We start from the raw sequence: 14117 nt of genomic DNA, 5'->3' as shown, positions 1-14117 counted from the left end.
TTGCCATTTTGATTGCCCTCATAACAACGGGTCAACGCAAGTATAACAGGACATGATATGTTTTGACCTGCTCTTATGTTTTTCTCTCGTAAACAATGTACAGAGTCTTATAAGACACTAGCAGGGTACGAGCAATGGAGGATACACAATACAAGTCAACAGCTTGTAGGCACGTGAATATAGGTTCAAATCATAACCCAGATAAAAGCAGATGCAGCTCTTGTTCTGGCGAACGATCCAATCATTGGGCGGGATCTACTTTTAAATTGACATCCGGCAAATGCATAGCCTGTCCACAGTAGCCAACGTTGGCATGACACCTTGGTTGAAAGTTTGGATGGATGCACGTTGCACTCTCCCTCAATTGGTATTTTACACGTTAGTTCAAATATGTTTAATTAGTTACCACACATCTGCCAGATTAGGCACTCAAAGGATCCCAGGAATACCATACCCCTTGGCTCCCTCGTCGTGGCTTCTCTCACACGTACCAGCCACTCTCTTTTGCGACTTGACAACTCAAGACCTATTGCATTGCAAATGCCTGTTGTCTACAAACGCCCCATGCAGCGCTTTCATGTGAATAGAGGTCACGTCCCTTTCTTTAGACGAGCTGTGTCTAGAGAAAGGTCTGCGGCCACTATTAAAGTGAATGCGGGGTATGGGGTGCTTTTACCCCCAAAAAAATTTTTGTCAAGTTGACAAATTCTTTTTTGTAAAAGCGCCCCATGAAAGCATGCATGGCGCACTGATTGTTGCAGGAACACATATCCTGCCCGCAGTACAAGAAACTCATTAAAGAAAATAGTGCTTACAGACTAAACACATGTACCGTGGAACAACTGAAGTAAAAGGGCCAGTCCTTTTACAAATAAAGACATGGTGGTACTAAGGAGGGACTAACAAACCTATTTACCAATCAGGAGCCAGCATTTATGGAGGACAATGACACAAGCCAATGACAAATATTAGCGGAGAGTGGGCGGGGCTTCAAGTGCACACTCCAATACAGCATGCCTTGCAGAGCAGCGCATGCACTTCCCAGGCTCGCCCTAAAAATAACATCGTACTACACCCCCCACCCCCAGTAGGCAGCAGGATTACCACATACATCCTCCCACTTTGAAGCCAGAGAAAGAAAAGTAAACACCAAGCTCCCTGGAAGACAGCCTGACATTTGACCTCTGTATTTGTATGCACAGCAAATATGACGAGATAAGAACAAGAATACAGTAAATTGGGTTTGGGCAAGGGAGGGGACAAACTCAAGCTTGACAGCCTAAAACAAATAAAGCCAGCATATAAAAAGCAAGCATATGTGAGTTAGAAACTACGAAGCCAATGGATCGGAGGATTGCATTCCCAGAGAAGCATTGCCAAAGTCCCCAAGATTTTGTTAGCTGTGCTGTCTGGTAGGCTGCGACCTGAAAGGTGACCGTAATCTCTGTATAAACTATCACCCCATTGCACTCTTAGATGTGAGAGGGAAGATTTTTACCAAATGACTTAAATCATTTAGATTCTTGAGTGGAGTCTACTCAGTTGGTGAAAAGTATGTGAGGTTGTGCCAAATTTAGGTTTTTGTGGCATTTGTTGATTTCAGTAGAAACTTTGATTCTGTTGATTGTTCTATTCTGTGGCATCCATTTGTGAGGCTGGGTATTTCTTCTGAATTGTTGTCTCTGCTGATTTTCCTTAATTCTGCTAATTGGATGAGAGTTCTTTTGGTCTCAGGAAATTAAGTTTCAGAAAAAGTCCCAGTTGACAATGGCCTTAAGCAAGGTTATTTTGGCTCCATTGTTATTTTCTTTATATGTGTCTGATTTTCATCTTATTTTTAAACAGGAGATAACTGATCTCCCTAATCTTGGATCAAGGGAGGTTCCCATCTTAGTATCAAAAGACAATTTAGTATTATTGACACTCACCCCTATTGGCTTACCGAAACAAATTGATATTTTAGCTTCTTTATCTTTTGCTCATCACCTTACTGTAAATGACAGAAAAACCAAACTTACCATAATGTGCACCAGAGGTATTAGGTCTCATAGACCTTGTTTTTTTAATAGAAGATTTGAGGTGCTAAAAGAAAACATGTATTCAGGTCAGGTGTATACATCTCAAATAGTTTGTCTTGAGTCGCATATAATATCTCTCAGTTCAAAAAAATCAAGGTCTACAGCATTTGGCCTTTTACAGTTTTTCAATGCACAGAGAAGGAGGGATGTGCATTCACGGTTAAAGGTGGACATCCCTAGTGTGGTTCCCGTTGCTTTATATGATAAAAAATCAAGGTTGCTTTCTTCGTTTATCTCCATTTTCAATACTGTATCTGTTTTATGGAAAAGGTACCTTGGCGTAAGCTTCTCCAGCTCCGTTGAAATGATTCATCTTGAGCTGGGCCTGATGGGTCGTAGTTTCTGTGCCACCTGCCAAATATTTGTATATTTTTTATCAATTATTCAGAAGTCCCAAAAATAAATTGAAAAAAGCAATTTGGTAGGAACGTGCTAGAGATAATAAAAAGATCTAAACTTTTGGGACTGTTTATTCTTATTGTTTGCAGCAGGCAGCTTTAAATAATAAGGAAGCTTTATAGTATTTATCGAACAGCACCCTAAAGTGTCATTTAAGAAAGCTTGCTAAAAAAATGGATGTTTCCAGCTTGACCTGCAACATGGTTTAGAAAAAAAAAAAGACTACAGGTGGGGTGCATGTTCATACAAGGGAAGAGGTGCGGCGCAGTGGCCAGGACAGCGGACTTCTGATGCATGAAGGCTCACGGTTCGATCCCCGGCACCAGTGGAAGCTCAGCGCAGCACCACGTTACTCTGGGCAATAGCTCGCTTAATCTTTCCGAAGGCCCCCAGCGACTTGAGACCCTTAGGGGTGAATAGTTTGAGCTTTATTATACAAAGAGGTGATATGAAATGTTATTTAAAGGTCAACTTATGTTCTTTTGTGCAAAGGTTTTTCATGAAACTCCAATTTAACCAGATTCGGTTGGTCATAACGTGTGGATGGAGTTTATTTACTGTTCTCCGCGTTTCCCATAACAATTCATCCTCATACATTCAAGAATGATTAAATGAAAAGTGCAAAACCTCAATAAAAAATGAAAACATTACAAGATAAATATAACACGGTACAATTTAAAATCAGTTCTTTTTCCATTTCCCAGTCATGAACCAAGCACTCCAAATAAACAAAGAAACTGCATGATAAATGTCTGGGAGATCAGTGCTGTAACAGAGAGCTATGGTAACCGTCTCATTAAATACATTATAATTGGAAAATAAGGGAGCAAGACACTGTGTGCACACACGCAAAATTTAGAGAGAATAGAATGAAGTGGGTAATAGTTTCAATGTCACCACTGGCACAGTCACACACTACATCAATCCCCATGGTCTTTCTCCTTTGGCAACATAAGCCTTCAATGGGAGGATCCCAGGTGAAATTTTATGTATGATGAGCGCCTATCTCAGGGTAGATGTCATCCAAATAGGGTTCAAAGCCAACAATAGATTTGTGCTTTAGGCACCTCTGTACCAGGATCCTATTCTTACTGCAGACCTGATTCCACCAGCACATGCCAGGGTGACTGACTCCGGAATCTGGGAATCACGGTTCGATCCCCAGGGCCGGCGGCAGATTAGCCCAGCACCATGTGACTCTGGGCAATAGCTTGCTTAATCTTCCCGACGGCCCCTAGCGCCTAGAGACCCTTACAGGTGATTGTGCGCTTTACAAATGTGGATTATTATTATTATTATTATTATTATCCCAGGCAGACCAGGGTAATGGACTACCTTCCTTATAGCGGTCAAACATATGCCAGCTAAGGGATTTTTTTTGTGGGCCTACCCAATGAATTACAGAGGCCAGGGCAATAATATCAGTACTTGGTCTAATGACCAGTTCCAAATACAATGATTATAAAGTCGTACCCCAACCCAGCCTCAACAATTCCCTCAGAAACCTATTCTCAATTTTTTTAAGTATAGAGGAATCTGTGAAGTCCCAAATTTCAGCTTCATTGATCGCAGCTGTAACAACCTTTGCTCTATACACATATAGTAAAGAACGTAATGACTGCCCGCCTATTCTTTGTTTACACCTGATAACTGCAGCTGCTGCCTGCCTCAAAATGTCAGCTGCTCTTCCCATTTGCTGCTTCCAAGACAGTTTAGTATCATACTGAATTCTCAGATAAACAAAATAAATTACTTGTTATAAAATATCATTATTCACTGGGAAGGGGCGTTGTAACTCAATCCTTGGTTTCAATATCATAAAGATAAGAGGGAGCAAAACAGCATTGTCTGCATATAACAACACAGGCATACGTGTGTTACCGAGCAACAGGCAATCTAAATTCAAGGAATAGACCAACATCATTCAAGAATAGGGAAAAAAGCAAAAGAGCCAAAACGCACCCTTGCCGCACACCAGTCGTTATCAAAAAGCTCTCCGAAAAATACTCCCCATGATCCATAACGCACTTGAGCAGATATGTCTCTATGCAGATTCTGCAAAGATGCGATCCAGTATTGATGCCGGCCCTGCTGTTGTAAAGCTGGCCACAATAACTCCCTGTCTACTACATCAAAAGCAGATTTCAAGTCAGCAAACGTTAAAAACAATGAGAACTTCCTTTGCCTCATATATTTAAACCACAAGGAGTAAAATGCATGGCCTACTCTACCATTCCGATGCCCCTTCTGAAGCCTACTTGATTGTCTGCTAGAATTTTCTCATGTTCAACCCAGTCGTAACAAGCATTTGCAATGCAATAGGTCTCGCAGTTGTTAGAGTTTGAGCCATTGGCATTGTAAATGGCACTGCCTTTTATTTAAGTTTTGGTTTTTAAAACGTAAATAAAAGGCATTGTCAATTACAATGCCAATATGTTAAACTCTCGCAAATGCGAGACATTGCAAATAACAATGCCTTTTATTTATGTTTTCGTTTTTAAAACATAAATAAAAGGCAGTCATTTACAATGCCAATAGCTTAAACTCGCATAAATGCGAGACCTATTGCATAGCAAATGCTTGTTTGTTGTTCTTTTTAAGTTATGTATGTTTGCAATAAAAATAAAAGATTTTTAAAAAATCACACCAGTTTCCAGGGCCAGACCGATTGGCGTTGCCAATGCTTGATTTAAAATGTAATTGATCTTCAAATCACCTTGAATTTTAAGAGCATTGTTTGAAATGTAAAAGGAGAAAATAATATTTAATTAAATAATGGAAACATAATACATAACATGAAGATATCAAGCGCTAACAGAATCAACTGCCTGATCTCCTAAGGAAACAAGGCACCGGATGGCTAGAACGTTGGGCGGACTGCGAGAGTGTATGTGTATCACACCAAAACCAATTCAATATGTTTTTTTTTTAAAAAAAAGGAAACCGGGTTCGAACATTAAAAATACGCAGGTCACGGGGGACCTGAGCGGTGATGCTAACCATATCCTCCTAGTCACCCCGCCCCCTGGGCATGTGAGAGTGAGGGGGCGCTTTACTTGCAGGGCACCATCTACTGGCCCCAGAAGACACCATGTGTATGAGGGCAGAGGGGCTGTGCCACACCAGCAGTGGCCTGTGATTGGTTGGCACTGCTGCCAGACCAGTACCTTCTAAATGGGACGTGGTTTATCTATATTTGCACAGTTCATAAGAATCATTGCAATTGAAGGATAAAAGCAAAAAGCACTGGTAATATAAACTTTTCGAACAATCATGTGACCGTAGTCAGAAAAAGTTAAAAGACCGGGATAAAATCGAGGTTGGAACCATCTATAAGGTTATTTTTGAGCAGCTACAGTTAAAGTGCATAGATGGATTTTAGTCCAAACAGAGCGGCCCGAGAGCGTCTCAGGAAATTAGCACCCGAACAAAGGAAGTGAAGGGCACATTGTGCCACACAACTTGGCACATGCATCAGAATCTAAGGAGAGAACACCGTTCCGCCCCGCCCCCACAAACAACCAGCGGGGCCATTTAATAACTGGCTCAGAACCTTTCACTTTCACACAGACCTGCGTCTAAAACGTCTCATCAGAGCTGGGTGCAGACTCGGCCACACAAGGCCCCTCCCTTCCTGTATCACAGCCATCCCGTGCCAAGAGCGAGGGAAAACTCCCACGCCGGAGGCAGGGGTGACGGGCACTTCATTAACATGCTAATGTTATCCCTGATTATCCTCATGTATATGCAAATCCTGCTCGGAGCCGGGTGGGGGTGCAATCAGCAGAGGCCCCCTTGGCTGCTTCCCTGCACCCTCCTTTCTGTATCCCCCCCTTTCCTGTACCCCCTGAGCTGCAGCAGGGGTGCCCCTGCCACCTCATTGGCACATGCAGTTGGCATCCACCCCCTGCAGGAGAAGCAAGGCCCGAGTAATTCCTGAAGGTGCCCTGGAAGTAGGGTGACCAGAATTTTAAAGCCAAAAAACGGGCGACGATGCTGTAGTGTGTAATGTATAAAGTTATTATCTCGTGCTCAACTCATTATCTCGCGCTCTGTGTATTCTTTGTATTGCATGCGTGGGCGCTTGCTGAGAATGTATACTTGTGTTCATTTGAATGTACGGAGCCTTCAGATGTCAGGTGTTCGTTGGATACCTTCAGTTCCTACTCGGACTCCTGACTGACGAGGCGCTCCTCATGTGATTTGGAAACCTTTGGAATAAAGCTTCCTTTCAAGATAACCTTGTCCTGGATTTAATAAGACTACTTGTCTTCTACATATTGGCGACGAGGGTGGGATTTTGTTTCCAATCACCGACCCACGCAAAGGAATTTTCTGCTGTTTGCCGTTTTCTAACATTTCATGGATTTCATGGGTACCGCCGTTTTAAATTTTCGGTAACAATTTGTGGATTTTATCGGCAAGAAAGTGAGCTGTGGTGTCTCGAGATTCTCGTTTTGAGGAGCGGAGCCTTGTGTGAATTTTATTTTGCTTTTTGGCAGACATGGATTCTTGATTCATCGCTGATGATTGGTTTTCCCACTATTTCTTTTTGTTCAATTTCACTTCAACTCCGGATTGAATTCTGATGGTCAGATTTATCGCTATTTTATTTTGTTTCCTGATGAGCGCTTCAACATTTTAAATTACGCGCTTACCGAACTGCTTCTGGAATTCGGAGCGTTCGCGTCTGTTCTTCCTTCCAGGAACCTTCACAGCACAGAACTGGAACTTGGAGTCCTTGGTCACGATCTTCCTTCCTGGAATCTTCACAACGCAGTGCTGAAACTCAGAGTCTTTGGCCCGCTTAGCATTCTGGGAATACGTGTGACGTTACACGTTGGACGTTACGTGCAGTGGCCATTTTGGTGAAGTTTCAGACTTCAATACTTTATTCAATCTACGTGTGACCCGTTTTCAGCGATTCACACACCTTATTTACAATTTAATTCTGTTCCTTCTAACGGAAAGATTTTCTTTCAGAGAGACATTTTCTGCGGATTTGGTACTCTTTAAACATTTGATTGTTTTGAAAGTATTATTTTATTTTGACTGTGTTTAATTTTCCCTTATTTAGTTGGTGATTATTGTTCTTCTCTTTAACATGTCTTCTGTCAGAGAAGTCACTCAACCTCCTCCTTTTCTTGAAAAGCCTGGAAAACCTACTTTATTGTGGACAGAGTGGTTTGGCTTATTTGAGAACCACATTATGGCGATTGATGCGGCTGACTATTCTCCCCTTAGAAAGTTTGCTCTTCTTTTTGGTAGTTTAGGTCTAGCCGCTCAACGCATTTTTAAAAGCCTCGTGCCTATTCCACCCCCAGCTGCTCATTCTGGTGATAGTGAGTGGAATGTTTACGTGGAGGCTATTGCGAGGTTAAAGAAACAGTTTGAGGAATCTCTTAATATTATGTTGGAGAGACACAAATTCTATAAAAGGAAACAAAAGGAAGATGAAAAAATTGATGAATATATTTCTGCTTTAAGGGTGTTGGCAATTACTTGTGATTTTGGGCCTTTACTTGATAACTATATTCGTGATCAATTTGTGTTTAATTGCGCTTCACCTAAAGTTAAGGAAAGGATCCTCAGTTGTAAGGATCCATCATTATCTGAAGTTATTGATCTTAGTCTTAGTATTGAGAGATCAATAATTTCCACAAAAGCGATGTCAGTGGATTCTTCCTCTAAAGTAAATTTTATTTCTGAAGAAATGTCGGAGGAAGGACTATATGCTATTTCTAATAAAGAAAATAAGGAAAAATGGCAAAGTAAACCAAATATTAACCAAAGAAAACAAAATTTTTGTTTTAGATGTGGGTCTAAATTTCATATTGGGAATTTCAAGGGATGTCCTGCTGTTAATAAGCGCTGTGTTTTGTGCAAGAAAGTAGGACATTTTCAAAAAATGTGCAGGTTCCAGAAGAAACCTGTTAAAGTCAACTATGTGGACACGGATGATTGTTGTGATAACTTTGACAACCTTATGTTGATGGTAGATGGTGGTGATTCGGAGTCTATTAAAGGACCTTTATGTGAGGCTTTAATTGATAATATTAAGGTACAAGTAATGGCAGATTCTGGTGCTCCCATTACTATTCTCAGAGATTCTACATTTTTTGACAAATGGGGTGGTGATTTGAAATTGAATCAATCTGATGTTAATCCGAAGGCTTTCGGAGAGAAAGACATAGATATGTTAGGTTTTTTCTTAGGAAACGTACAAGTTCTTGGTAGGTCTATCGTTACAAAAATTTATGTGGCAATAAAAGGGAAAGATATTGTGGGTTGGAAAGACCTTGCTAAGATGGGGTTATATCTGGTCCCAGGTGATGAAAATCCCATTAAGGTGCGGGAGTTCCCTATCTGTTTTGTTGAAGATGCTAAAATTGACAGATCCGACCTGCTGAATGAGTTCAAGAACGTTTTTAGCAATAAAATTGGTCTGGTCAAAGGGGCTGAACACAAAATTAGATTAATTCGCATGAGGCTCTGTTACAACCTTCTCAATTTCCTGGGGTTGCTTGGGAGAAGGTCGCTCTTGATTTTTCTGGCCCGTATAAAGTGCTTCCAGAGGGGGAAAGGTACCTTATCTTAGCTATTGATTACTTCTCGAAGTGGATGTATTATAGATTTGTAGAGGCTCCGGATTCAGATAATACCATTTCTTTTTTGGAAAGAGTGTTTTTGTTGGAAGGGGCACCCCAAATGTTAGTAACTGATAATGGGACTCATTTTGTCTCTGAGAAGATGTGCAGATTTCTGAAAGCTCATGATGTGAAACAGCTGAAAGTGGCTCTTTATTCTCCTTCTTCCAATGGCCTCGTGGAATGTGGCAATAAAATCTTGAAAGAAGGAATTCAAACAGCTCTAGCCTCTGGTGTGGATGTTTTTAAGTTTTTGGAAAAGAAAATTTGGAATTATAATGTTTCTCCTCATTGTACAACTCAGATGTCTGCCTTTCAATTACTGCGGGGTAGAAAGTTACACTCTTCTTTATTTCCTGCGTGGTTAAGTAAGGTGGAGGACAACCAGTGCTCTTTAACTCAGAATGACGTTAAGGTTACGGTTAAGCAGAAACAGGCAGTGATGAAAGAGAATTTTGATAGAGTTAAGTGTGTGAAAGATGTTCAAATGGTTGTGGGAGATTGGGTGATGATTAAAAAACCTTATAAAGTGGCTAAAGGAATGTCTGTGTTTTCTAGCCCCGTTCAAGTTGTTAAAGTCAGCAAGAATGCTGTTTTCTTGGGGGATAAAGGCTGGTGGAATGTGAGGCAATTGGCAAAATTGACTGAAGAACAAGCTACTCTTATTTCTAAGAGGAAAAATTTGTCGACACAGGAGGGGTGTGATTGGATGCACTGGTTACAACCTAATTTGGATTCTCTTCCTCTTCACCTCCCTTCCTCTAGTGATTTCTCGCCTTTTCCTAGTGTGGTTGTTGACCCTGCAGTCCCTTCTTGTAGTCGCAGTGGTCGTATTAGGAAACCTCCCGCAAGATATAATGAATTTGTTTCTTTTTGATTTCTATTTTCTGTTTTGTTTGTGTTTTTGCATAAGGGGGAAGGTGATGTAGTGTGTAATGTATAAAGTTATTATCTTGTGCTCAACTCATTATCTCGCGCTCTGTGTATTCTTTGTATTGCATGCGTGGGCGCATGCTGAGAATGTATACATGTGTTCATTTGAATGTACGGAGCCTTCAGATGTCAGGTGTTCGTTGGATACCTTCAGTTCCTACTCGGACTCCTGACTGACGAGGTGCTCTTCATGTGATTTGGAAACCTTTGGAATAAAGCTTCCTTTCAAGATAACCTTGTCCTGGATTTAATAAGACTACTTGTCTTCTACAGATGCTTCATGTAAAACAACCAAAGCCAAGAAATTTCCGGAAAATGAGGCGGGTCCGAGTCCTGCTGACAAAATTTAGCAAGGGTGGCTAGCGGGGAGAGGAAGTTCTTGTCTTGCTGTAAGGCTTGCATTCATACCTGCAGGACAAACCGATCCCTTGCTACAAAGCAGAAGCGTGGAAATTGCTTGTCACAACCTGCTCCTGTAAGGAGCTAAAACCAAAGTGCTGTTCGGCCCGCTCCATGGAGCCACACGAAGGCTCGTTAGGGCATGAATTGTGCAACAGACAGCCAATATTCAATTTAAAAAGTCAATTAGATTTTTAACAAGTCACCCACCGCCATGCGCATTTTCTGCAACAGCAGCCATCAGTGCGAGAGACACTAACACCGGTAGAGACAAACGACGGACTACTCCATTATAGCAGCGTGGAAGGAAAAGAAGAAACCGGAAGTTCGGGAGCGTCACGTCACGGCTGTCGCGCGGTGGCTGCAGAAGTCAGGAGGAGCGACTGAGGACGTCGATGGGTGAGTGGGGCTTACTTGGGAGGGGGTGTGTATTTGCGTGTCTGTGTGTGTTCAGGGGGGGGGGGCTACTTCAAAGGTTGTCTTTTAAAATAAAATAAAAAATGGGGGCACCCCTCTGCTGTTTCAGTGTAGCACTTTGGGCACCCCCACATAAGTCTTGCGGTGTTATCCATATGCTGCTACGGTGCAATTGTCTTTTGTCTTTACTGTTTTGCCAATGCTAATCTCCCAGTGGTTCTCTAATAGTGCGTGTCCTTAAGGCACTCTCACATTTACCGTCTTGAGATCATGGCATGTAAAAGTATATTCTAGCCCAGCAGGTAATGTCACAACTCAGGTGCGCTGCCAGGCGCCAGCTGCCATTATACCCAGAATCTGACTCAACCCATTGCCAGTTTTGATGTGGGATGCCTACAAACACCAGAAAAGTATACAAAGGTATACAAAACAGTGATGGATAGAATGCTTCAATTAATCTCTGCCACTAACTAGTAAGTTTGCATTCCAGACCATCGATATTTTGCATTACATGCTTCCTCATTCTGGACTCAGCCATATGCAACTCAGTCTTGATCCTGCTCCAATGGAACAATCCAGACCAACCTGTCAGGCCAGATCCTGTCATGTCATTATTTAAGTCTCCAAATCAAGACAGTGATGGAAATTCCAGCAATATGTCTTGATGGAGACTCACATTTGTGTCAGTGTGACAGAGAACACAGAATAACGTGATGGATTCATAAAATAGATTAATTAGTTCATGGGAGAAAACCTATTTATACCATATGAGCAGTGGAGGCCACAAAACTATGCCCCAAGAGGAGACCACAGAATCATGCTGTGGCAGAAACCTTAGAATCATGTTCTCAAATAAATCAAGTTTCTAACAGCTTGGGATGATAGGGAATCAGGCCCTGAGGACAGACCTCAGGCGTATTTTCTGATGGAAACCCCAGATGTATGTTATTGATGGAGACCCAAGAATCATTTCAGTGATGGAGACCCAAGCATCATGTCAGTTAACAGAGAGCCTAGAACCATGCCTGTGACGGAGACTCCAGAATCATGTCAGTAAAAACTCTAGAATTCACATCACTGCCCAGGTCAAACAGGATTACTTTAGAAGCCATCCCAGAGTCATTGGATGATCATCCAACTACTTTAGAAGTCATTTACACGTCATCAGACATTATCAAGCTCTTGAAGTCATCAGCAAGCTGCAGAAGCTCAGCCTGATGATTTGAGGAGGACTCGAAAATTAGTATCTGATGACTTTAGTAGGTGTCATTATTCGTGATGATTAAAGGATGACTTGAAAAGGAGTACCTCATGACTCTAGTAGGTGTAATTATTCGTGATGATCTAAGGAGGACTTGAAAATTAGTATCTGCTGACTTCAGAAGGTGTCATTATTCCTGATGATCTGAGGATGACTTGTAAATGACTCTCCGATAACTTTACAAGATGACATTGTTCCTGATTTGAAAATAAGCATCTGAATACTTCAAAGGTACTATTGTGTTTTCAATAAGATGTTTTTGCGTCTGGTGATTTTAACAGGAATTGTTTGTCTATTTAAAGAGCACGTCCACCACTTTGGTTTCAGTTTTCCAGAAAAATGCAAACTGTTGGATGATTGTACAATGAATTGCAGATAAACGTCTGACCTCCTGCAGCTCGGAGCCCCAAAACCCAAACACACCCCGAACCCCCAAATTAACCCTTGCACCCCAAAACCCAAACACACCCTGAACCCCAATATTAACCCTGGCACCCCAAAACCCAAACACACCCTGAACCCCCAAATTAACCCTTGCACCCCAAACCCAAACACACCCTAAACCCTAAAATTAACCCTGGCACCCCAAAACCCAAACACACCCTGAACCCCCAAATTAACCCTTGCACACCAAACCCAAACACACCCTAAACCCTAACACACCCTGAACCCCCAAATTAACGCTTGCACACCAAACACACCATAAACCCTAATATTAACCCTTGTACCCTAAAACTTAAACACACCCTAAACCCTAAAATTAACCCTCGCACCCCAAACCCAAACATGCTCTAAACCCTTAAATTACACCTGGCCCCCCAAAACACAAACCCACCCTCAACCCTAAAATGACCATGTACGCCCTAAAATCCGAAAGCCCTACAAACCCCCAAACTTTTTATGAATGCGGAATGCCGGGATGCGCTGCTGTGATAGGATACTCTCTGTACCCCAGGCTGCACTTCCTTCATAGAGTATTTCCATAAACACATAGTTTAGTGGAATCCGATTGTTAGACTCTTTAAACAACTGCGGACAGACCTGCTCATGGCCCGAGGAATAGGTCTTGCAAAGGAAAACAAGCTTTGTCGTCATGATGACTGCCGAATTCACTCCATCACAATACTAAAATACATTTTTAAAAAGCACAGCTGCCTCGGACACAATGCCAAAATCACCTACTGTAAACCATCAGTCTGCCGGCTTGCTGGGACTCGAACCGCAGATCCTCAATGGAGAGCAGCTCTCACCTTTTCATATACCGGAAGCCGGTAGCAAAAGCAAAAGCTACGCACATCCGGAAGTGACGTCATTGTTCTGCGGCAGGCACGAAGACTGCCGTGAGTGCAATGGCCATTAAAGGGACAGATGGATTGGCATCGGTCTCTTTATTTTTCCAACTCCACTTCCTTCATCGATTCCAGCGTATACTCAGGTAAGTGCTGCAGCTGTTAAAAAAGAGCAGCATCGATCCTCCGCTCTCGGTCCCAACTGCTCAATTTCCGTACCAGACCAGCTTCCTCATTTTTCGGAAAGCACGAGTTTTCATTAAGGGGGCAAATTCAGACACAGCTCCCTGCATGTGTGTGCTTCGTACGTGTTAAAATGAATGCCTGCGTTGCAATGTATGTGTATTATGTGTTTCATGTTTGTCTGTATCAGCCTGCCTGCTTGTTTAATATGCACCTTTTTGTGTTTGGGCATGTGTATTTTTGTGTATGTGTGACGTAGTGCGTGCCTGTGTAAATTGTGGAAAATTGCAAAAAGCCTAAAAAATTTGTTTTACAGCAAGTTCTTCCCCGTACGAAAATTAAATTACTGCCCGTATATTGAAGGTCCCATGTTGGTTCCAAGTGCACCTGCGTGTATTCAAGATTCTCGACCAAATGGAACAGTTTTCGATCTACTGAAAACTTGTCAATCAAAGAAGGCTAAACACATTTATTTAAGTGAATATTGTATATTGTTGAGCATTACTTGTGT

The 14117-nt window shown here is 41.9% G+C and overlaps 1 protein-coding gene across 4 annotated transcripts in view; it reads right to left on the bottom strand.

Moving 5' to 3' along the window:
* The window catches only part of TAFAZZIN (tafazzin, phospholipid-lysophospholipid transacylase), a 71891-nt gene extending 58474 nt beyond the window's left edge, over positions 1–13417 (bottom strand). For 2 of the 4 annotated variants that reach the window (XM_086940288.1, XM_086940289.1), the window contains exon 1: positions 13317–13417. The gene's annotated coding sequence lies outside the window, so the exon portion shown is untranslated. Of the gene's footprint in view, positions 1–13312 lie in introns of all 4 variants that reach the window. The other 2 variants (XM_086940286.1, XM_086940287.1) reach the window with 2 other exon arrangements.
* Positions 13418–14117: the final 700 nt, after the last annotated feature.

This window comes from Lissotriton vulgaris, chromosome 10, assembly GCF_964263255.1.
Source record: "Lissotriton vulgaris chromosome 10, aLisVul1.2, whole genome shotgun sequence".
Taxonomy (NCBI): Eukaryota; Metazoa; Chordata; class Amphibia; order Caudata; family Salamandridae; genus Lissotriton; species Lissotriton vulgaris.
This window is presented reverse-complemented; position numbering and strand designations above follow the sequence as displayed.